This window comes from Neodiprion pinetum, chromosome 1 (assembly GCF_021155775.2).
Source record: "Neodiprion pinetum isolate iyNeoPine1 chromosome 1, iyNeoPine1.2, whole genome shotgun sequence".
Classification (NCBI taxonomy): domain Eukaryota; kingdom Metazoa; phylum Arthropoda; class Insecta; order Hymenoptera; family Diprionidae; genus Neodiprion; species Neodiprion pinetum.
This window is the reverse complement of record NC_060232.1, coordinates 1,443,111-1,465,582: the sequence shown is the minus strand read 5'-3', so window position 1 is coordinate 1,465,582 and position 22,472 is coordinate 1,443,111. Positions and strand designations below refer to the sequence as shown.

Sequence of the window (22,472 nt, the reverse complement as noted above, 5' to 3'; positions counted from 1 at the left end):
CGCACACAGGCGTAATGTCGTGGCTCTGGCTTCGATGCGTACTTTCTTCGAAATGACCGAAGGAAGCAACCGGAAAAAGTCGAGCAGCCGGTTGTAATTTGAATAACACTTTTCGTCCATCGTTCTTCGGGACACGACGTTTTCGGTCGCGTCTGCGTTATCCTGATATCTAAAATTCGAAATTCAGAGGTAAATGGTGCAAACCGTCAGCAGTGCCTGTACTCGGTACCAGACTTATAGTTACCCGATAAACTCGATGCAAGCTTGAGACTCGGGGGATCCTGGAGATTCGGAATGCGCGTAAGAAAGTGTTGAGACCTCGAGATTGCCGAGATCAGACTGCAGGAAGGCGTTCAGCCGCGTTGCTACGTGGGCCGCCTTTCCATCGGCTAAAAACTTGACTCGTTCAACGTTCGCTACTGTTGCACTCGGGATCTTGAACGGGCGAATTTTCGATCGGCGTCGTTAATCCCGCAGCCGAAAAAGTTCCAATATCGAAAGATAGCGCGTCGTGGATTTGTCGCTGCGACGGGAGGTTGGATCAAAAACCGGTTTAAATCACCCAGGGGTCATTTTTCGAAACGAATTCAAGTCCGCCGTGTCGTTGGGTCAAACCATCTCGATCGCACTTAGTCTTTAGTTGTCTTTATGCGGCATGTTTCCGGTCCCACTGACGTCGCACGTGACTCCGATCCTCTTGACTTCACCTCGCAGGAGTCTTTCACAATTTAATCCATCTCTGGAGCGATCCCATGCCAGGCCCCAGTTATCGTTTACATGTGTGAATGAACGCCGTTCGCTGAGTATGGGTGAACCGCGAGCTTTACCCACAGCCAGAGATCCGGACGAAAGACGGTGGCCACAGACGATCGGCCGCAGGCCGCGATCGGAAGCCCCGCCTCATTATTTTTTCGAAACCGCAAATCTCGCGGTGCGCGTGTGCGTCGGACAATATAATCCTCCGAAACTGCCGCTCCGAGTGTCGGTCTTTGCCCGAAAACGCGCCTCAGTCCATCCACACCGTCCGCAGGTGTGGGTATAGGAAATCGGTATCGACAGCCACCGTTCGGCAGCTGATCAATGTAATAAGGTCTGATGATCGCGGTCGAAAAATTCACACGTCAAACAGCCCGGCTGGGTTCTCCCTTTTTTTTCCTTTGCTGGAATGGGTTTATTACATTGTGCAGCGCGTAATATTCGTGTTCAATATCACCCTGGACCTTTAATACAGATATTTATTTATTCTCAGATCCTCCGTCGGCACCACCGACTCTAAATGACCACTGCCAAACACGTTCGGTGTGTATCGAAGGTAATTGTTTCTTCCAGTCATCTCGTTCAGGATTTTCCATTCCCGTATTGATCACATCACTTTTCCAATATCGATAATCATTCGCTACCTCAGTCAGTATCGGAAACTTGCTAATTATTATTGCACAACGAATGAAAAGATCTCTTTGGATCGTGATACTGCAGAGTCTGAAACTCGACAGTGAGACTTTCAGCGGGGCGGCGAAAAAGGGGTTGCAGGAAAGTTCGTGGATATTGAAACACGGAGCTAGGAGCTAAGTGAAACCGAAATCGAGAAGAGAGGCTGGAGTACCGGGTGTTTTGGGCTACCGGAGTTACGTCCTGAACCGGTTTACCTAGCGGCTGAATCGATGAATGAACCCAAACACCTAAAAAAGTAGACCAACGGAGCTCAAGCTCGACGCCGTAGCGCCGAAACTCGAAGTCAATCGGACGGCCAGTGACTTTTCCGAAAAACGGATCAGTCTGCTTGAGGGGATCGATTTTCCGCGTGCGGAAATTGATTAATCGAGCGGTTAACGGCAACCGCGTGATCTACGAGGCACCCGCTGCCCGTCACGCGAGCTCCGCAGCCTCCGGCTCGCTGCACGGATAGCCTTGCATCCTTGTCGCGAATTGTGTCTCGGAGGCTAAACATTAGCATAAGCTCGTCCCGGCGCGGCTGCGGTGCCGTTATTCCCACTGCCTTGCCCCCGGCAGGCAGACCGGTAAACAACGCGGCCGATTTTTTTGCCCTCATTTTTTCCACTCTTGTGCAAAATGCGTTTCACCCATTTTGCTCTCGTTATTTTCTTCCTCGGTGTCGGGCTCCGAACAGACATTGGTCGTAATGGTTCTCGACTCGAGATCGTAATTTTACCTAAGTCAAGTGAATTCGTGCTCCCCGCTTCGGGGGATTCAGAAAATGCAGGTATACACCGTCAGTTTCGTAACTGAACGTGAAGAAGAGCCTCAACTTTTTATTTCTAACCTGGTGCCAGTTTTTGCCCTGCCATTACACTGCCCCGCGGACTATTCTGTTACGAATCGCTTCCGGCTGTTGAATCGACGCTTAAAAGCCGGTCCACGGGCGATTAGGTGCTCAAATACAGATACCTACCGTAACTGCCCCCTAGAAAGTCATGGAATCGTGAAAATAATACATTACTCCAGTCATAAACAGTATTCATCTTATTCGAGGACGTTTTCAGCGACGTAGAGATCAAGAACGAGAAGAATAGAAAGAAAAAATCTTTCGGTCTGATCAATTCGCGTCAAGCTACAGAACGAATCACCATGTGATCGTTGGATGATTGTTGGTTTTGCGCGGCTGCGAGGCAAAAGAAGACCGTGCGTTACGTTTCTCAGGCAAAAACACGCTTCTGACACAGTGTCCCAAGCATTGGAGACATCGAGTTGCGGATAGCTCTGTTCCCTCCCTGAATCCTGCGAGAAGAACATTCGTCAGTGGTGTTCATCGGGATGACAATGTCGACGGTTGATCAGAGTCTCGTGTAGAGGCGACAAGAAAAGCGTAACGGCCATTCGGCGGGATGAGCCAAGACTCTCGGCGTTCTCCGCTGCAGGCCGTATCTGTCGTTGCAGCGTCTCTTCGACTCTTGGCTGTGTGTCGTTTACCTGGAAGTGGAGTGCCGCGTCATGGTTGAGCGACCTGGCAGCGACGGCGGCTCGAGCTGACTGCCAGAGTCGAAGAGACAGGTGCATCCAGGTGTTCTCCAACGCCCCCGGACCGACTGCTCCTCGAGTACTGGCGTAATTATATCCACGACGCGTATGAACGATGTTCGGTCTTCGAGCAAGCAACTTGGTTCCTCCTCTTCGATCGCAGCTGTGCCAGCTTATCGGCGACCATTGACTCTCTGCACTCGAGGCAGTTTCCGCAGGCGGCGCTTTTCTCACGGCTGTGGACGTTCGCTGTCTTTCGATGAGAAATTGTGAGAATTATCGGACGGCCGGTCTAAACCGTAATCCGAATAGTCTATCACGACAGCGAATGGCCAATGGACCATAGACCGTTGCTGCGCAAATCTGTAATTGAGACAAGCCGCTAATAGCTCTCCGTCAATATCCCATTTGTATCACCACCTGCGGATAATCACTGTTTACCTCGAGGATTGTGGTCACTGGCCAGTGATCACTGACCAATACTGCAGTGTCCAGTGCGTATTTAGCCTATTTCTGGTCGGATTCAGGTCCAGCCGTGCTCACTGAGGGGCGAAAATCGGTTGATTCGAAATTTAAAAACCCGTTTATATTAGGCACATCCTACTTGGTTTATCAATTCGGTTTCAACCCACCGAGCCAAGTCATACCGGGATGATGAAAAAAGTACTTTACCCTGCAACAGCTGTCGAGGTTTAGTATAGATTTTTCTCTTTTCTTCGTTTTACTTTTGCCTTTGTCTCTTGTTTTCTTGTATTTGCTTCTTTATTTTCCGTTGAGAAATTGGTGAAAATAGTTTCGCAATCTGCGGGAGTAACTCCGCGCGGGTGAGTCATTGACACTTTACGTAACTGTCGAGGTTTCCCTAATAAGAGAAGTATGTATATATATAAATATCGTCGGGTTTGCGGCCGCAATAATTCGGTCCTTCGAATCCCAACATTGCATACATTCACGTTATGCACACAGACAGTTGCGGTTTGTTCAACTGTTTGATACGTAGGTACGATGATATTGAGAAACTCCCACCCACCTGACGAATGAATGATTATGTAAATGATCGAGCTGTAACACACCAATCGCCTGTCACCGAACCTCCACCATTCTTAATTCTGAAACCAATCGCTTCTCCTGATATATGTATATGTCGAACGGGTGAGGCTGTGTTCGTTAATTTGACAGTTGAACGTGTACCCATACAGATATTGATATTAATTCTTTGCAGAGGAATAAAAAATTAACGTGTCGTGATCGTGTACAATATTTTGATTACTCGCAGGTGTTTTTTCAGCACTAATGTGATTGGATATATTTGAAATACAAAGAAAAGCGAAAAGCTCTGATATCGACTGGATCATTCGAGTGCCAAATATGAAATGAACGTGTATGTTCGGAAAAAAGATAAATCTCGAACAGACGATTCGAATCGCGATTGAATTTGGTGGGTTGACCATCAGGCCGGTATAAAAAGGTGATGTATTCAAGTCCAAGTAGCTTTGATACCCAAAAATGTGAGTATTGGCTTATGCTGTGGGCACAATGATCGATAATGCGCACGGATACTAAGAGTACTAGATGGAAAGAGAGAGAGAAAGATTAATAAAAAATGTTAGCTACATCTAAACCGAAAAACGAACAATCGGCATCGATCATGGGAACGTCCTCAACCCAATTTTATGGTTGATTCAACCTCAAAAATATGGTATACCTACTCTTTATTGATTTTATGGTCTAGATGTGTTTGCACTGTCGGATTGTCGTACAGTGAGTAAATCAAGGTTGACGAGAGGGTCTTTTCCTCGTTGTTAAAAGCAATGATCGAAGAAGGAAAGAAAGCAATCAAACAAGCATCCTTGCCGCATCCCCGAATGGCGCAAACTTCGTTCGTAAAGTCCGCGGGGGTTGAAGAAGCCGGGGTTAATCGGCCCGAGGAGAGATCGGCGGCCCCCCGTGAGTGTGACGGACGTTGGGCCCGCGGCCGCGGGGCCTCGGGTTTCTTTGCCTTGGCTTGTCTCTCGTTGCCTCACCTTGTCTCTCCTCGCCTCTCCTTGCTCGCCTCGCCTCACCTCGCCTCACCTCGCCTCACCTCGCCTCCTCGCAGCCCAGGAGGATAGCCAATGGGAAGTCGGTGGGCGACGCGCCTGGGAGGAGACTGTTCCGCGCCGACAGGCGACGTAATCACCCGGCTCTGGCTGCTAGATGCTACTCTCTGCTGCCCTCTCGCCCTCTCTGCCCTCTCTCGGCTCAGGCCAACGGCGGCCCGCCGGCCGGGCCCAAACCTCACGACCCCGAGAAACTGCCACGCGCCACAAAGCCTATACTGCGGGAGATCCTTGGCTCACCAATCCTCTCCACGCGACCAGCTTCTCATCCTAATTCCAGTACGTCGGATTTTTATACGGTCGTCAATGGTCGCCTGTGCCGCGACGCGTTTCTGGGGGATGTCCGTGGTCGTCGACTTTGACGCTTATGCTCTTGAAATTCAATTTTTCAAGTGATCGGGAAAACAGACGTTGACTAAAGGAGTGAAATACCGAACGGATTTCATTCATCGCTGATTCTGGGACGGTCTTCAGCTTCCCGATATTCGGTCTCACGGTCCGTGGGATTTAAAATTAACCACCGACTGACCAGCGGGCCCTTTTCCAATTTCAATCGTTCGGCTTGCCATCTCCGGATCATGATTTTGTTGGTGTATCCGATACTGAATTGAGTGGTGTAATTTCCTGACTTGGTGGAAAACGAAGACCTGCACTGGTATTTTACATCGCAGACGCGACATAAGCCTTGGTGGTGGTTTTTCTACACCCAAGCTAGGTACAGGCCGGTCCTGACGAGCAACAGGCATCGAACATGCGTCGAGTCAAGCGGTAGACAGCCACGCTCTGGCGGGGTGTGTAATCTCCTATTATTTTCTCATTACTTTCAGGGAGAAAGATAGAGAATATATACAGCCGGGGCAGGCGAGCCGCCTCTGGGCAGATCGGGGGACGCACCGTGGAGTGCAGGTTGAGTCGTTTTAACGCGCCGTGGCCTTTACGAACCGAGTTGCCGACGCCGGCAGGGCCGATGAAGGCGTCCAAACAATAACCAGCCAAGGGTCCACCTCGGGCGCCGCATCGACCGATGATCTACCTCCTACGACGTTCTCGTCGAAAGGGTTTATCCTAGGCCTGTTTCCATACTTTTTTACACTCCTCTCCGACGAAGAAGAAAAAGCAGAAGAAGTCGAAGATGAAGACGAAGAAGCAGCGATTAAAGTCGGTGTAGCTGTTGCAGCTATACAACAAAATAAATGAGTCAGCAAGACGGTCAAGTTTCTGCCGCGTGAGAGATGTCTTCGCGAAAGGTTCGTTTGGAACCGCGGTAGCGCCCTGCGTGCATATCCGAGTACGCGCGTATGGTCGTGGAGCGCGAGGAATCGGGTATACCGGAGGCTAGTGCAAGACTCGGCGTTGCTGCAGCCTTGCCGGAGGCTAGAACACCGGGTGCCGCCTCGTCTGTCTCGATTAGCGAACGCGCGCCGCGACGTTTTCGCCGTCACGACGTGGCCCCGCAGGATCCGCTCTGTTCCCCTACCGCGTCGCGGCTAATCGCGAGGTAAACGACGCCCGTTGCTCCGGGCGCTTAGCTCGCCACGCTCCGCGCCTCGGCTCCCTGCCTCCTGGACCACACTCGGCGGTCGAACGAACGCCCGAGGCTTCGCTGAAGCGAAGAACACCTCGGGGAACCAAAGCGCGTCGCCCCCGCCCCACGGGGACACTGGAAACGCAATCGAGAGCCGAGCTCGTCACTCCGATACCGGCTAATCGTTGCCCCGCGGTCACCGCGAACCACTTTGTACTTAAACGACGCGGCTTCGAGTTGACTTTGCCGTAATGGATATCGGCTTCGTTGCCTTCGGTCTTCGACTTCCACAAACGTACCGCTCGCCGCTCCTGGCCCTTCAATTAAAACGTAACGACCGTTATTAGCGCGCGGAAGAAGCTCTGGAAGAAGAGTTCATCACCGCGAAATACCCCGACAGTATGGGTATCGACATCTCTAATGTTCGACAGGAAGCTGGGCGAATCGGATTTGGTATCGGCTTTCGAATTCGGACAAAGTGCCGGTACCGGCTGGTGGCTGTCTTCGTCTACCGGTTCATTCCCTGGCCCGTCTTCTGCGACATATAGAATCATGAACGATGTGAGATTGATTCGTCCTCCTCCGAGTTGAGCCAAAAAGAGAGTCAAATTTGAAAGACACATTGCACATGGTATCTGCAATGTTCGGCAAAGGTCGTAAAAAGCACATAAGTAAGTAAGTCCTCACCAGACAGACTCGAGGGGAAGAAGGAGGACGCGGATGGCGTCAGGTGCCAAAGCCGTTGACTCCTGGTGTCCGTTGGTATCACCCATTAGGCGAACCCTCCACTCACGAAGCGCGTGCGTGTCTTGGAAAAACGGCTGATCGTCCCCTCGTCCTCGAGTCTTCGGAAGTCGAAGAACTAGCCCTGGAGTTTAAGGGCCATGTGCTAGCCGAGGGGAACCGGAGGGGCCCTCGATCCAACGGCGAGCTTCTTTCCCGCCAACGAAGACCAGCTGATGGCATCAGACACGCGGTGTTTCCCGCACTTTTCAACCCACCGATGAAATTGGCTGTCGGAATGATAAGGCGATGGCCATACTTTACACTTTTTGGAACACCTCGTCAATTCACTATTATACGTGAAATCCTAGTGAATATAGTCCATGGAATCCATATGGTTCGTTCCGATTTCCGATGGGACTCTATAAGAATCTGGCAGATCTATAGGAATTCGGAATGGATTCTATGGACTTACTGTAGAAATTTTGAGTACCCAATATAACGGTAGCTTCGAAAATTTCAATCTTGAGGTTCAAACCCTGTTTCGTGAGCGTTTCCTTGTCAGGAAAGACTCGTGACTGTAAAATCTGCGAGCATTCCCTTCCATCGAAGGTTCCTCTCCCTCGTTTCCTGGTTTTCAGAGACGCGTGGCTCGAGCCGTTGGACTCGGCTACCGGTCAACGGCTCGAGGAGGGTGCGACGCCTTCTCGTTTCGTTTCAGTTAAATAGCCCCGCGTTTGGCGCTGCCCATGTGTCTGCCGATATTCGAATGCAACCGATGCACTTGTTGTACAGCTGTAGCACCTGTTTCCCACTCGGCCTGTCAGCAGTCGTCGTCGTTCCTCGCCCCCCGAGTAAAGTGCGAGGTAGGAACAACCGCCCCTCGACATCCGTTCGCCTCGTTCGTTGTCCCCGCAGTTCTGCCTACGTGGTAATCGCTCTTCGTCAAGGATTAATGACTGGCTAGCCCACGCAACAAGGGTGGCCAACCCCCGCTAGGATTTAATAAAGTAATCAGCCACCATCGAATCTCTGCATTTAAGATTAAAGAACCATTGAAGCACCAATGCTCCGATATTTTGTCTTACATTAGTTTAACGTCGCGTTCGTATGTAAAGTTTCATGCGGTCATCAAGCTTCTTCGGTTCTTGCAAGTGATGAGCACGCCAAAAATTCAACCAAGTAACGAGGAAGAAGAAAAGAGACGTTTGTTTACTTAAAACGATATGACCGGGCGTAACGTCAGCTCTTGGCGTTGCGACATGTCCGCTTGTTCTACATGCAGACATTTTCATGTATCCACGTCAGGCGTTTTTCGTGGTGACAACTTTCTGCCGCATGTGGCGAAACTGCGTTTTGTTATCTCGTGGCCACGAGTCGTGGTGACGCATAGAAAGTTTGGCGTTTGTGTATAACGAATACTGCTCCTTCGAGGTTGTAAATTCACCTCACAATATTTTGCATAACTTTGTGTCACTTGTAGAATTACAAGATTGCAGATTGAATGGGAATCGAATTTCCGCATCGAAATCGGCGAGAGACAGTTTTGTTGCAACTCAAAAATCGCCAACATATTCGGTAAAACGGAAAAACGGCATTGTGTTTGAGAGCTTGAAAAGCTCAGCACGGGACCGACTGAGCGTGGGAAATGAATGGATAAGGATATAAAATTGTCGGTAATAAGCAAACAAACGGTATAACAGTGTCACGGTATTCGAGCCGGAGCGATGAATTAATTAGTAGATAATCGTCGACCGCGGACGAGGCAGCGATGGAACAATTTCAATTTCGAAAAGCTGAACGATAAAAGTGCGATTCGAGTCCCCGAACTAAAGCTCACCGGAACGATAAAAGTTGGCGGAACGATCGAGCTTTGTGCACACCCATAAAGTTTATGCAAAGAGTCGAATTTAAATGACGTCGATTACGTCGGGGGGAGAGAAGCGGACCATCGCACCGCCATAACGTGACGGCGTACAGGCGGTAGGGGAAAAGCCACGGGGTGTTTCTTGATCAAGAACCGTGCTTCCGCTCGTCGTTCCACCTGTAACGGTATTGGCGCGAACGTTTAAGCGGTTCACAAGGGATTTGTGAACGACTAATGACTGCCGATTCGTTATTTCTCACTTCGCTCTTCGTTCCCCTCACCGCCTCCGATATAGTTTCCAGATCCATTCTCTACACCCACCCGTCGTAACACCTCTTGTGGAAAATTGTACTTCATTTCAATTCGTTCCCTTTTTTTTCGGGTACCTGGTTCTATTTGTTGTTCGACTGTTTTTTTCTTTTTTTTTTCTTTCTTTCCTCTCGCCGGTTTCTTTTATTTCCTCAACGCGGCAAGGAAACTCGCTTCCGAAAATCGTGTACACACAGCGATTAGAAACGTTTCATGACCGATCATTCTATCATCATATTCTCCACACTCATCGTCAGTATCTTCCCTCGAAAAATGAAGTTGACTCTTCGTCTACGGTGACGTTTCAAAATCGACAAATAGGATAAAACAAATCGGCACACAAACGGGCATCGACGGCAAATCGGCAGCTCCTAAGCCCCGTTCATAACATCAGGGACTCTCTAAATCCGAGGTCATCGACCCTCGGAGGCTGGTCTCGAAGAAAAAGCCGATTTGTCCCCCGTGAAAGGGTCGGGCACCTGTCCCTCCGGGGTTGTAGACAGCTCGGATGATCTGGACTCCGATCTCGATTCGGTGTTAGCTCGTTCGTTCCGGTCGCGGGGGCGGAAGGAGTAGCCGACCGGACGGACGAAGGGGTGGAGGGGGGCCGGGGACCCAATCCCCCCTCCCGCCCCCACCGCGCCGATCTATCCCTCCCCCCCCTCCCCCCGTTGCCACAGCCCCTCACCCCTCATTCCTGGGGCCCAGGAGCGCGAAGCGCGAGCAGCAAAGACAGCTCTGGGACGAAGGTACAAGCGTCAGGAACCTGAGGAGGGGGACCGAGGCGAGACCGAGCACTCCCTCCGCGGGCCCCGACGTCCGCCGTCCGCCGACTAGTCCAGTCCAGGACAGCACGCCTCCCGCTGCACGCTTCAAGAGGTACGCAAGCCTAGGTGATACTCTCACGGACTCTCGCCGACTACGGTCTCGTTACGCTACGCGTTTTACTACGCCCGCGTTTCATTGCGTTGCTACGTCGCACCGCGATCTACAGCCGACAGATCGATTCCTTTCGTTCGATTTTTACCTCGTCCTTCGGGAGGCTGCGACGAAAGTGCGCGAAAGATAGGAGAGGAAGAGGAAGAGAGAGAGAGAGAGAGAGGGAGAAAGAGAGGGAGGATCTGACTCTTCGACTGTGACACACATCCAACTGAGGGAAAACTCCAGTGATCATCGATCCGGAAGGATTCACTCGGTGATCAACGACCGGTTCGGAACACACGCGCACTTCGCTTCCTTACTCACCCCCTTGTTGCGGAGAAGTGACGTCGCGGTGAAGTTTTACGGGTGGTTATTTTCCCGCTAACTTTCGAGTATTCCGTTCTCAGTTTCGTTACCGATCGTTCGCCGATCGGCGGATGAAACCACGGACCGGCGTATTTTAGTGGAAAAAATGTATCCGACCGCGGATATGGGGAATAATTAGTGCGCGAGAATTACAAGCGGATTAGTGTGAACTTCGGTAGAATTCCGACAAGCCCGGTCACCGCCAGTGAACAAAACGTAAACCTCCCGTAGCAAACGGATATGAGATAACGGTGTTTGAGAAGTGTCGAGGAATACGCGACAGCGCGGGAGTGCCGATCGCGGGGGAGGATCGATCGATCGATCCGTCGATCCGTCGGTCCGGGCGGCCTGCAGCGATCCCTGGAGATTTGAACGCTTGGGAAACCTGGGCCGTGACGCTTCCAGCGGAAGTTGGACCTCCGGGGAATTGCGGATCTCGACTCGGGCGTCCGCGCGACGGTGAATCGCCGGGCACACATCCTAGGTAAGTAACCGCGGTTTTGCATGCCTGAGTATTGCGACGATCGCGTGTCTCGCGTTGCCGCCTCTCTCAGCCCTGCCTACCCGTCTATCTCTCTATACCCGCTGCATATACCTCCGCCTGAACCCGGGCCAGCCTGGCTCGCCGATTATATGGGTTAGGCGCACTAGGTGCATGGTTACAGGTGGGTTACACAGCTCGGATACCCGGGCACGGGGCCCGCACGCCACTACTGTGTTTACATTCGCCAATTACAGCCGCGATGCAGTAACGCTCCGTAAATATATCTCCCTTGCGATCGCGTTTCTTGGTGTGTGCACGTATCAACTCTATCCGGAAAATAATGAACGGGCAAATATCGACTTCGAGCCGTCCGCGTGTATGTGTGCGTGCGCGTGTGTGTGCGAGCGTCTCGTAGGCACACCTATGCCCATGTTTCTTCTAGCCTGCATCGCCTCTCTGCGTGCAGCCTGCCTGATTCTACATTATACTGCAACTCTGCATCGCCTTCTCTCCACTCCCCCCGGCCCTCGATCACTACTCGGTCGAGAATTGATTATTATTCCCCATTTCTTTTTTCTATTCTTCCTTGTTAGAAATATATTCCGACAACGTCTTTTTGCACTTTGTTAAAACATTCTTTCACAATTATTTTACACGATGACTGATATTTTACCCACGATTTTTCACACTCTGTTTTATCGCCCAAAGAGTGACGAGAATATCAACGTTATTGACACCAGGAATTCAATGGGCAGTACCGATCATCGATTTGGAACGATTGCATGGATCGATTTGCACGCTGCCGATTTATGTCCTGAGAATTATTATTATTAACAGTCTTCTCGCGGTTGTTAAAATTTGAGATTTGTTTCATTCACGATTGCATTATTTACAATACTTCAAGATTGGACGTAATTACTCACGTCCCGATAGACACGGTTAGAGATATGCATATTGGATTACCTACGGTACGTTACAGTTACTGCAGGCGAATCGATCTGCGAAGAAGAAATTAAAATCGACGAACACCGTTAAATAGGGTATGATCTACACGTAGCTTAAGCGATGACAGAGGGAAAAAGGCCAGAGAACAACAATTAACTGAATCCGATTGAAAGACCGTTACTTACGTTCTCGAATCTCTAAAAATCCGTCTCTCAAAGCGCAGTAATCCGCTGATATTCTCCGCATCCCTTTGTAAGCTGTCATTTATTTCTCTTTTGAGATTCGAACTTTTTCGCAACTCTGCGAGCTCTGCCATTGAAAAATACGAAAAATAGCAAAGAATTGTGAAAATCGGGAAAAGGAACAAAGTATCTTCCCTTCCGGCGTCGCGGCCGATGGGGGTAGTCGGCGTCGAGCCCCCAAAAGAAGTTCGTTCGTTTCTCCTAATAGTCGAACGTTACACGGTAGCATCTGCCCTTGGCGGGTGCCGCGAGGCGAAGGGCGAGTCACCCTTTTCGAAACGGGACGTGCAACGCAACTACGCGTTTAAGACAACTGCTACTTCCGAGGCAGTTGCTTGAGCGTCAGGTGGTAGTCGGCCCTAGAGAAATTTCAGCAGGCCTGCGTCGGCCCTGCGAGTGTATCCTTGTATTCAACCGACGATTATTGCGCCAAGATAAAACCGCGATGCCCCTGCGATTGTACGTAGGCACAAGCGAAGATAACGAACTCCAAATTGGACGGGTTCATGGCACGAAAGCGGATTGGACCCCAAGAAAGAACCCCGCAGAATCCGTATGGAAACTGGCTTCCCTTCGAATTGGCTGGATCTACAGTATGTTACAAAACATATCCTCTCGATCAAAAGTTTTCATGGACACAAGTCCCGCAAACTAGTTGTTTCCGAGATATAAACTTCAAAAGGGGGGTCGATGGATTTTTTAATATATATGGACGACGCGATTTTTATGAATTAAAAAGCTTCAAGGGGGACACGAAATCAAATATAACACTCAAAGACTGCGAAGCCGATTTACAGAGACTCCGCAGACGTGTGGAAAACAGGACAAGTCGATCATTGAAAGAGTCAGAGAGTCTCGTTCTCCAGGCAAAATCTGACGTCGCACCTCCTTCCGGTAAACCAGCGAGTTCATGAATGGAATCAATCACAGCTCTCCGCCTATCTTCGAGAATCGACTGCGCAGTTATTTGAGTGATTTGTCTGATTTCAAATCCCCTTAAAGTTTCCATGAGGGTTCTGCGGGGTCCTTTCGAAAAAGAGTTGGAAAAAGACGCGAGGCGCGGGTGCGGTCGTCCCGTTTAGTTTGTTGGTATCCAGAGCGGAGACTGCGGAGCTCGTTCGACGGTTAATTGCATAGTGGCATTGCACCGAGTTATACAGTTAGACGTGCGGACGCGCGAACCGGCCGCGTGCACTCGGCTGCATGGACCCGAAGATCAGCGCTAGAGCCGTGCTCCCGGATTCTATTTATAGGACGCGTTATCCTGACACATTAGCTCCTGCGCAGCTGCGCAACTTTCCCGCTCAAATTTTAATCCCGTCGCGGGAATTTTTGCGCGCGAATTAGCAGCGCAGCGCCCGGCAGGACTTCGTCGACACGTTTTCTGCATGCGAAGTGAAAGAACTCGTTTCGCCTGAGCGTATCAATCAGGACTCCGTCTTCCGGATTCGAATAACAGATGTGCGCAATCAGTGCAAAGGAATTCTTGAACGCGTATTTCCCTTCAGTAGTGTCGTCGATAAATACGTTAGAATATCGTTTTTATTTGTGTATATAATTTCTGGGCTTTGGTTACCTGTGGAAAAACGGATTGTTGAAACTGACGCGAATGCAACCGTAAGAGCGTTGCTACGTTGAAGTAGCGACGAATACATACCGCATATTTACGACTGGCACAATATTCACGTGGGTGGGGATAACGGCCGTGGGTTTCGTCCGTGAGTATTAATTGAAAATTATTCGCGATACCCGGGGGCTCCGGAGTGATCGCAGCTCGAGTGAGGCCTGAGTCAGTTGATCGGGATAGTTGTTAGGCCATTAAAGCCCATTGTAATTACTCGGCGCAGTGGCAGCTCGGTTGGAAATTTTCACTAAGTCATAAATCGAGTTATAGTCCGCTTATAAGTCGTAAACTTAGCTATTAGTATGTATATAGATCTAGGATATATAGATATTGTACGTAATAAAGTCAAAGTGCGTGGAACAGGTGCAACCGTCGACTATGCATGAGGATTCCTCCTCTGCCCACTCTCGGGCAAGGTGAAGGCAAAGCCAACCGATAAGAGCGCACGAACTTGAGCTCGAGAAACCGGCCAGAATATCGTTACCTCGGAGTTTATTATTATTCCTCCTCCTCCCAACAACTTGTGCTCGTTGTGAATCGACAATTTTCGTCGAATCGAAGGACGAGGGTAACTCGAGTAGTCCGAATCCAAGCTCCCATTGACGCAGTTTATCGAAGCTCAGTTATCAGCTGCGCGAATAACCGCTTACAGAGCGAGCGATTGATTCCTGGCGAGGAATCTTCGACGTTTTCATTAAAATGCCAAGGAACGAGGAAATCAAATTATCGACCAATAAACCTGGGATGCTTCTGAAACAGTTCGCCTGGCATCGAGAGCACCTCACGCCTCCTCCGCGAAGCCAGACGCGGATAAGTGCAGCATGGCAGTTGCCGCCCGCTCGCCCGGAGTTGATGGTGATTTTGCAATAATTGAACGACGGTAAATCGGCGATTGCTCGTACAGGTGCGTTTATAATTTCATTGCACACGGAGGCTGGATGAAGCGCGGCAACGAGCCGCAGCCGCGTTCATCTTCTCATCTCCGGGATTGAAGCGCGGTTCGCTTCGGAATCGGAGGTAGATACCGACCGATTGCCGACGCACACCCTGCAGACCCGATTCGTGTCTAATCTCTGTACATATACCGCAATTACACGGCAGAGGCGTAGGATGCGCCGCATCGCCTTCCCTCTCGCCGTATCAAACCTAACTAATTGGAATTGCAGGTTGTAATAATGCGAGCAACTAATAGCCGCACCGCACCGCGTTGCTCCCACCGCACCGGCCCGGCTTCGGCTTGCTGCTGGGCATTACGAAGAAGAGCAACACCCGTCCGCCTCTTCGTGACTGGCAGGATTTCAACGAGAGATCCCTGCCGATGGTCCTACGCAAGGCGAATTGACCGCGTGTGTGCATTAATCGAGTTTCTTTGTTACCGCGAATGCAGCCAAGGATTTCGCGCTTTTTCACAATATTTACCATGCCCTTTTCTTCTGAAATCCAATATATTCAGATGCGGATATACAAAAAGCCGTCATCCATCCAGCATCTCGGATATATGTCTGAGGTAAGTGTATCGGTTCTTGACCCTGTCCCAATTATTTACCATTTTTGGCTGTATCTGTTTGATCCTTAGTTCTGAAATTACCAAAAAATAAATCGGTAGTGTGTCTAACCCTCTAGCAATTGGTTTTGGTCATCGAGAAATTCACAATTTGTGTTGTCAATTTGTAATTTTGAAAAATAAGATGATTAATAATTGGGTCTAAACGTGTCGATAACTGGTACGCTTACCTTACCTACGATACTTGTTGCGTATCGAGAATGTTTTTTGCCAGTTTCCGACTATTCTTCGTTTCTGCGGATACACCGTGGCCAAGAATTTTAGCGATTTTGACAGAAGGTTGGGGACTCGGTGGGATTTGATAGTTTGAAAACCAGAATAGATACCCATAACGTGAGGTTTTGAAACATAAATTTCGGCAACGATTTCGCTGAAAGAGACGCACAATTTGGTATTATTTCACGGTGGCAGCCTTGCAGGTAACGAAACGGAAAAATGTTTCGTATTAAAATTTGCACGTTCATAAAATTGAATTGAGCAAGAGTAGTGAAAAAATGTAGAAAAGATGGTAAGACGTTATCTGGCGTCCTTGGGGTGGTCGAGCTGCGGCCTCGTAAAACGGGCTTCGCGGGTGTGTAATAAATAGTTAAGACAAGGCGGATTCTCTCGGACGTTGGTGAGTTGAAAAGTTCGTTTCGCTTGTCGCGCCTCGACTTTAACGAGGTGAGACCGGGCGTTGTTTAGCACGCACGATCGGTCCCCTTGTTTAACAATCATTATTTGCGAGCTTCGGGTGATATCGGTAGATCGAATCGAATCGAATCAGATCGAATCTTCAGCGCCGAGTCAGGAAGGCGAGCGGGCGCATTGTGAGCGTAACACGTTCTCCATACCGCGTTTTACACGTTCGCTCATATTTACAACGGAAACCGGCCACAAAACAGAGCCACCGTACAGTTTGTCGTCGAGATATAAGTCGCTGAGTGGCGGAGAGGGTCCGATTACGGGTAATTGCAGTCGCTTCCAGCCTGATCGAGGACCCTGGGAGACCCTAAGGTTCGAGACTCGAATCGTCCCCCAGTTTTACGTCTTCGATTATTCGCAGTCCGGTATCGCACGGAAAGTCCTGCATGTGCTACAGAGAAACAGCCTAATTTTCTTTCGAACAAAACGGCAACCGCGACAACGGAAACGAGTCAAATGGAATAGAGAGAGAGAGAGAGAGAGAGAGAGAGACGGAGAGTGAGAGCGAGAGCTAGAATAAAAGAAATAGTAAAAAACGGAGGTATAAAAACCTGAAAGGAATTTGACGTCCGCTGGGAGCATCCGGCCTGAGGGGAACCCGCAGCTCCGCGTATATCTGTTCAAGTGTACAAACCATGCCTACCAGGCACCTAAACGCGTTAGACAAACGCTCGAGTTTGGCGAGAGTGAAACTATGACTCTCATCGTGTCTTTCGCAATATTACGCTGACGTTATTGTTTTATTTCGGTTCTTTTTTTTTTTTTTTGAGAAAATGTTTCTTTGGTCCCGAATATTTTCCAAAATCATCGAATGTTGTTCGCAGAAGATCGATGTATTTTGTATTTAATGCAACCAATTATCATACCCCAATGGTCAATTTCCATCGCTTGTCTTTCAATTCCTGCCACTGTACAAGAGATGAGTCTCAAGAACTGCAAAGACCTGAGGTTAGACCGTTATTTTATCGCGTTTCTATGGCCATAACTTTTATTTCTAGTTACCGATATTACAATTATATCGCAATAACCGCGGTTACTAACTCCAGTTGGGCATAATTGTGGTTCTCGACTCGTTTCAATCCCTGAAAATTGACGACAAGACTGACCAGACTGATACCGATTCTCATTCTTACTAGACAGTATTTTTTTCACGTATACCGCGAAACAATCGTAGCAAAGGTAACGCGTAAAGTAGTTCGTCCGAACGAGTAGGCCTAAGCAGTTGGGTTGAAAAGCGTGGTAACGGAGTAGTCAGCCGCGATAAAAACCTTGTCGACTTCCCGTACCACCCACCATCGGCCAAGGTCATCACCGTTACGTGCCGAAGCACAGGGCAACTTTATTCCGTCGGCCGGCATGGCACCTGGTATCTCTGCCGAGCGCGTAGCCGTCAACCTGCCCGTCAAGGTTATCAACGAAAACGTGGGTGAACTTGGATATGAGGAACAAAATTGGCGCATTGGCATTAAGTGCCGTTTGCTCCAGTTCGCCGCCGCCAGGCGGGCAACACCGATTCAATGAATGAGGCAGTTTTGGTTCGGCAGTCTTATTTCGTCGGAGAAAGATACCGAGATGAAGAATGGAGAGAGTGAGACAGAGAGAACTCGCGGCCCTTGGCTTAGAGTCACCGGCAAAAAGTCTCACTCGACTTTCCCATAGATGCGGGGCAGGATGTTCCAGGACCAATCAATTGAACACGCCGGTCCTTCTCTGTCTCTCTGTTCCTGATCCGTTCCTCCCTCGCCTCCCGTCTTCCTCCTCCCTTTCCCCAGTCTCGCTATCTCGTCTTTCGATTCTTTCCACTTTGCTACCTGGCCTGGCTCTCCCCGATTGATTGCTTGACCAGTGACCGAGCCACGCGTCGGTCGCAAGACTGCGACCGTGTCGAATATTAACCTCATGTAAGACTCTTCCCTCTTCCCTCTTAACTCCGGTGTCGAGCGTCTCGACTTGGGGGTGAGAAAGGGGATCGTCGACTGCCGTTCGCTTGGAAAATTTTCGTCGCAACACTCTTCGTGAGCATTGTAAGCCGGGTGGTAATTTTCTCTTGACGCGTTCTTGATCGGCAGCGTGCCTCGGTCCTGGTACTACATGCACTGGGTGGGTACGGAGTAAAAGAAATTCTTGTTCGTCGTTGGGCATCGAGTGTGTTACGGTGTTACACCAATACCGAGGAAACGTCGATTATACACCTGATCGTGCCCGATCAAGCCGCATTGTTATCGTTGCCGCGAGTCGGGAGGCTTTGTAAATCGAATGATAAAAAGCTCGCCGCGAGACGAGAGTTGGCTAGCTCGCATCATCGGACAGATTTATCAACGACCATTCCGAGGCGGTGCACACTCATACTCGTACCTGTACCGTTACAATATTATGTACAACCCATGAAAGAGAATATAGTCGAAAAATTTGGAATGCGAGCAAAGTGTGTCACTACTCCAGATTTATTGTTTAGGTATCACAATAATATGCCAAGCGGTAACCTGCAGGCGTATAAATCGATCCATATTTTCGATCGAGCCAGTCGGACTTTCCCCTCTTCCGCATTTTCGACGTTCTTATTCACGATCCTCACTTGCCAGATCACGTCGCGAACGGCTCGTGATTGTCGACACAGGCGCGCATAATCATCATCGTCGTCGTCGTCATCTCTGTATATTTACCTGTACATCGCATCTAGGTTGATGCTACCAGCTTCCAGTTTAAAGAGGGGCATCGTCGTCACGATGTAGAGAACAAAACTCGATCGCCCGTTGATCGATCGAGCCGTACGAAAAACGTCTCGTTCCACCCGTAATCGGTCCGACAGCCACGTTCCGATAGCCGAGCCAAGAATATACGGCACAGCTACCGCGATCCTCGAACCGGGCCAAGGTTGGAAAATGTGGCACCTAGGTCCTATTTTGAGTTCATTCAGGATCGCGTTGGATCGAATCCTACGTACAGCGTCAGGTGATGGAAATCCGTGCCGTGGCTTCGTCGAATCAATTTATTATACGGGTAGGCACTGTCACCGAAGAATATTTCGAGAATCACGTCGATTCCCTGAGTGTGGGTATTGTAAGCGCGTAACTGTACTCGTTGATGATGCTACACGCTCGGGTCCGATTGATCACAGCACCGAATCAATCCGACCTACCGTTAGCCGGAATAATTTAATCCGTGGAAGCTGAATCGAGTGGCTGCAGAAGCGCAATATTCCCTCAACTTCTGGGACGATCCGTTCGGCCGATCCATGGCCGATCGTATCAACAATCCTAGAGCCGATCTTCCGGTTTGGGTAAAATCTGCGCGGCGCCGTTCCGTGTGAATAATTGTTTTTTGCAACATGGCTGCTCCGCAGTCGTAATTCATCGGGTATATAGACGTTACAGGTATACCTCTGCATCTGGAGAATAATATCCGTGGCGTCTAGACGACCATGCCGATCGTTTGTTCCGATCCTCACACCACTTTAATGGCCAGTTGAGACTGCCCTGTGCCGATTACGAGCACAGAATGAACAGCGCAAATCACTAGAACCTCTTTCTTTTACCTCTCCTTCCAAACAGTTGCAAAAAAGAGTCTCTATAACAGCTGTTAATCACATAGGACGATCTGAATAAAGCCCGTTTTCGAAAACTCTCACGGTCTTAGGCACGAATTAAGCTGTAAAAGTTAGGAAGAAAAACTTTCAACTGCGATTTGTCTTTATCGCACCGAATGGATGCGAATTCAAGCAGAGTCCGTGCACTCGCCAATCATACCTACGTATCCGTCTCGCACATGCGAAGCTGTCACTCGGCTCGCGGACCTCGTGCATGGTTCAACGTACGTGTTCTACCGACGAGGGCTGCGGGAAGCGAACGTCTTTCGGTCCCGATGAGGAATTTTAGCCATGATTAGCCAGCGAGATGTGTTTGATACCGTGCAACGAAAATGGGCGAACGAGAGACGAGAAGTGGATGCAGAAATACTGCCGGACTGACAGGTAGAAAGCCCGACAAGTCGCAGAGCCATGCGTGCGGTACCTTGAGAGTCGAGACTTGGGATCGTACGTAGGCCGCGTCGTCCTGTCCCGTCGCCATGCTCTACTAGGTACCGTGCGGATTTTTCTTCATTAATCCATAGATTATACCGGGGCCGGTATCATACGCACATTGAATACGTAACGCGTGTGTCACGCGTTTGAGTAATAGCGCGGTCTCGCCTTCCCGTGCAGATATCATACCTACCTTGCACCGTGACACATGCGTCCACCACTCCGTGTTCACCACGGCGACAACGAAGGCTGGGATATTCGTTTGCGCCTGGCTCAGGACGCGATCCAGTACCAGTCTGAAAAAGAACGTACAAACATTGTGTAATTAAGTGGCATGGTAAGTGGATAAGTGCGCAAGCAGCGAATAAGAATGAAGGGAGAGAGGAGGGTATCGTGTTGCCATGAAAAATAATTGTTCTGCGGGATGCGGAGAATCGATGAATAAAAAATGGGCGGGTAATAAGACGGGGAAATGAAAATGGGGAAATTTCGCAAACAACGAACGCACCAGCCAGCCGGCAACACTCGAGTCCGTTGCGCAAATTGCTAATTGCCGCTGCGTTCCTTTTCTCGCGGCATTGAGTAGATCGGCAGATAGCCGCGCGTGGAATTAGCGAGGTGCGTGTCAACGGACGAGACGAGCATGGAATCTGCCCGAAGAAGAAAAGTAACGAAGTATAAAACCGCGAACAAAGAAGCCTCGGCGTCGAACCGCGAAATATACGAACGAATTACGTGTTGCTGTGCAGTTTCACAGGTTCCTGCGTAAGGATCAGGAGGCAAGAGGTGCAGGAAGCGAGGAATAGGTTAATAGCCAAGTGTAAATATACATGTATACCACTCCTCTTCCTTTTTCCTCGGGGGTAATTGGGGAGGGGGTGGGTGCCGTTCGAATGCTTCTTCGAATTCCTCGCATAGGTCTTCGTTTACGAACCAAGAAGTTGCATAATGTATGGCAGAACCTGCCATCCTCGCCCTGAACCTGCTATTGCAGCCTCTTCCGTGTTACGCTTCTACTTCCATCTCCGGCTGTTCCGTCAATTTGAATATATTGTCACGCATTGTTGAACCCCTCCTCGAACCATTGCATTAAAGGTACAATTCCGTTGTACAAATCCCACGGATCATCCGCCACCATTACTCTACTCGACTTCTCTGAATCCCAACGTCTACTTCTCCCCGTGAACGTTTGCGATTTTCGACTCCGAAGAGCCGAAGATGCAGCTCTCGCCTTTGATCGTTGCCACTGCAACGAGAAGCCGGATGAGGATATGTTTCTGCACGACGGACACTGAGCATGTCGCGAATCATTCAAACCATCCAGGCGTCGAACTGACAAGATGCTGCCTGAGTGTCTCATCTCTGAACCACAACCCGAGTCGAAATTTAGCGCCCACTTCAAACCCTGCGTAGGGTTAAAGATGGAAAGTAGGCTCTATTTCAATGCAATATCAGACCCTACTTCGAGGCTGAAAATGTCCGAAATTTACCGATTTACCAAGCTTACGCTCAAAGTAGGGTCTGATATTGCACTGAAATAGAACCCACTTTTCCATCTTTAACCCTACGCAGGGTTTAAAGTAAGCGCTAAATTTCGTCTCAGGCAGACGTCCGTCGAATAAAGAGGCCTCCTTTTGGCGGAGTATCTTCTTCTAGTGTCGAGTGGCCGTAGAAAGACGAAGGTCGCGAAGGGTGGGTGACGAGGTAGGCAGGAGGAGAAGAAGAAGGTAGTTAGCGAAGTACAAAGTGGTTGACGGCCCGTAAACAACGGTTAAGCGATGCCTGGCACCCCGGTGCAAACAAACTCCCACGGCAATCTTTCGCTCGCTTGGTCGAGTTAGACGGCAAGGGCCGAGGCAGGTACATCGGTCGGAGGTAATACCTTCGCGTAATACGTGCAATGTTCGACGCACGCGGGGTTATGACGCGAGTAGGCACGGAACATCGGCGGGTGCGGGACTGCTCGAACTTTGCTTAAAACTTACGAGCCAATCTCTCCGGCGTTTACGCAGCGCCGGTCTGCGTTGCGCGTTGCGTTCTCCACCCGGCCGAGGTCCATTAGGATACGGAGCCGTCGTATAAACCCAGAATTGCCGAGTCTGCTGCTAGACTCCGCTGATCT

At 49.8% G+C, this 22,472-nt stretch overlaps 1 protein-coding gene across 3 annotated transcripts in view; it reads left to right on the top strand.

Annotated features, from left to right (window-relative positions):
* The first annotated feature begins 10,354 nt into the window (after positions 1 to 10,354).
* The window catches only part of sv (paired box protein shaven), an 81,028-nt gene continuing 68,910 nt past the window's right edge, over positions 10,355 to 22,472 (top strand). For all 3 annotated transcript variants that reach the window (XM_046618477.2, XM_046618451.2, XM_046618442.2), the window contains exon 1: positions 10,355 to 11,270. The gene's annotated coding sequence lies outside the window, so the exon portion shown is untranslated. The remainder of the gene's footprint in view (positions 11,271 to 22,472) is intronic.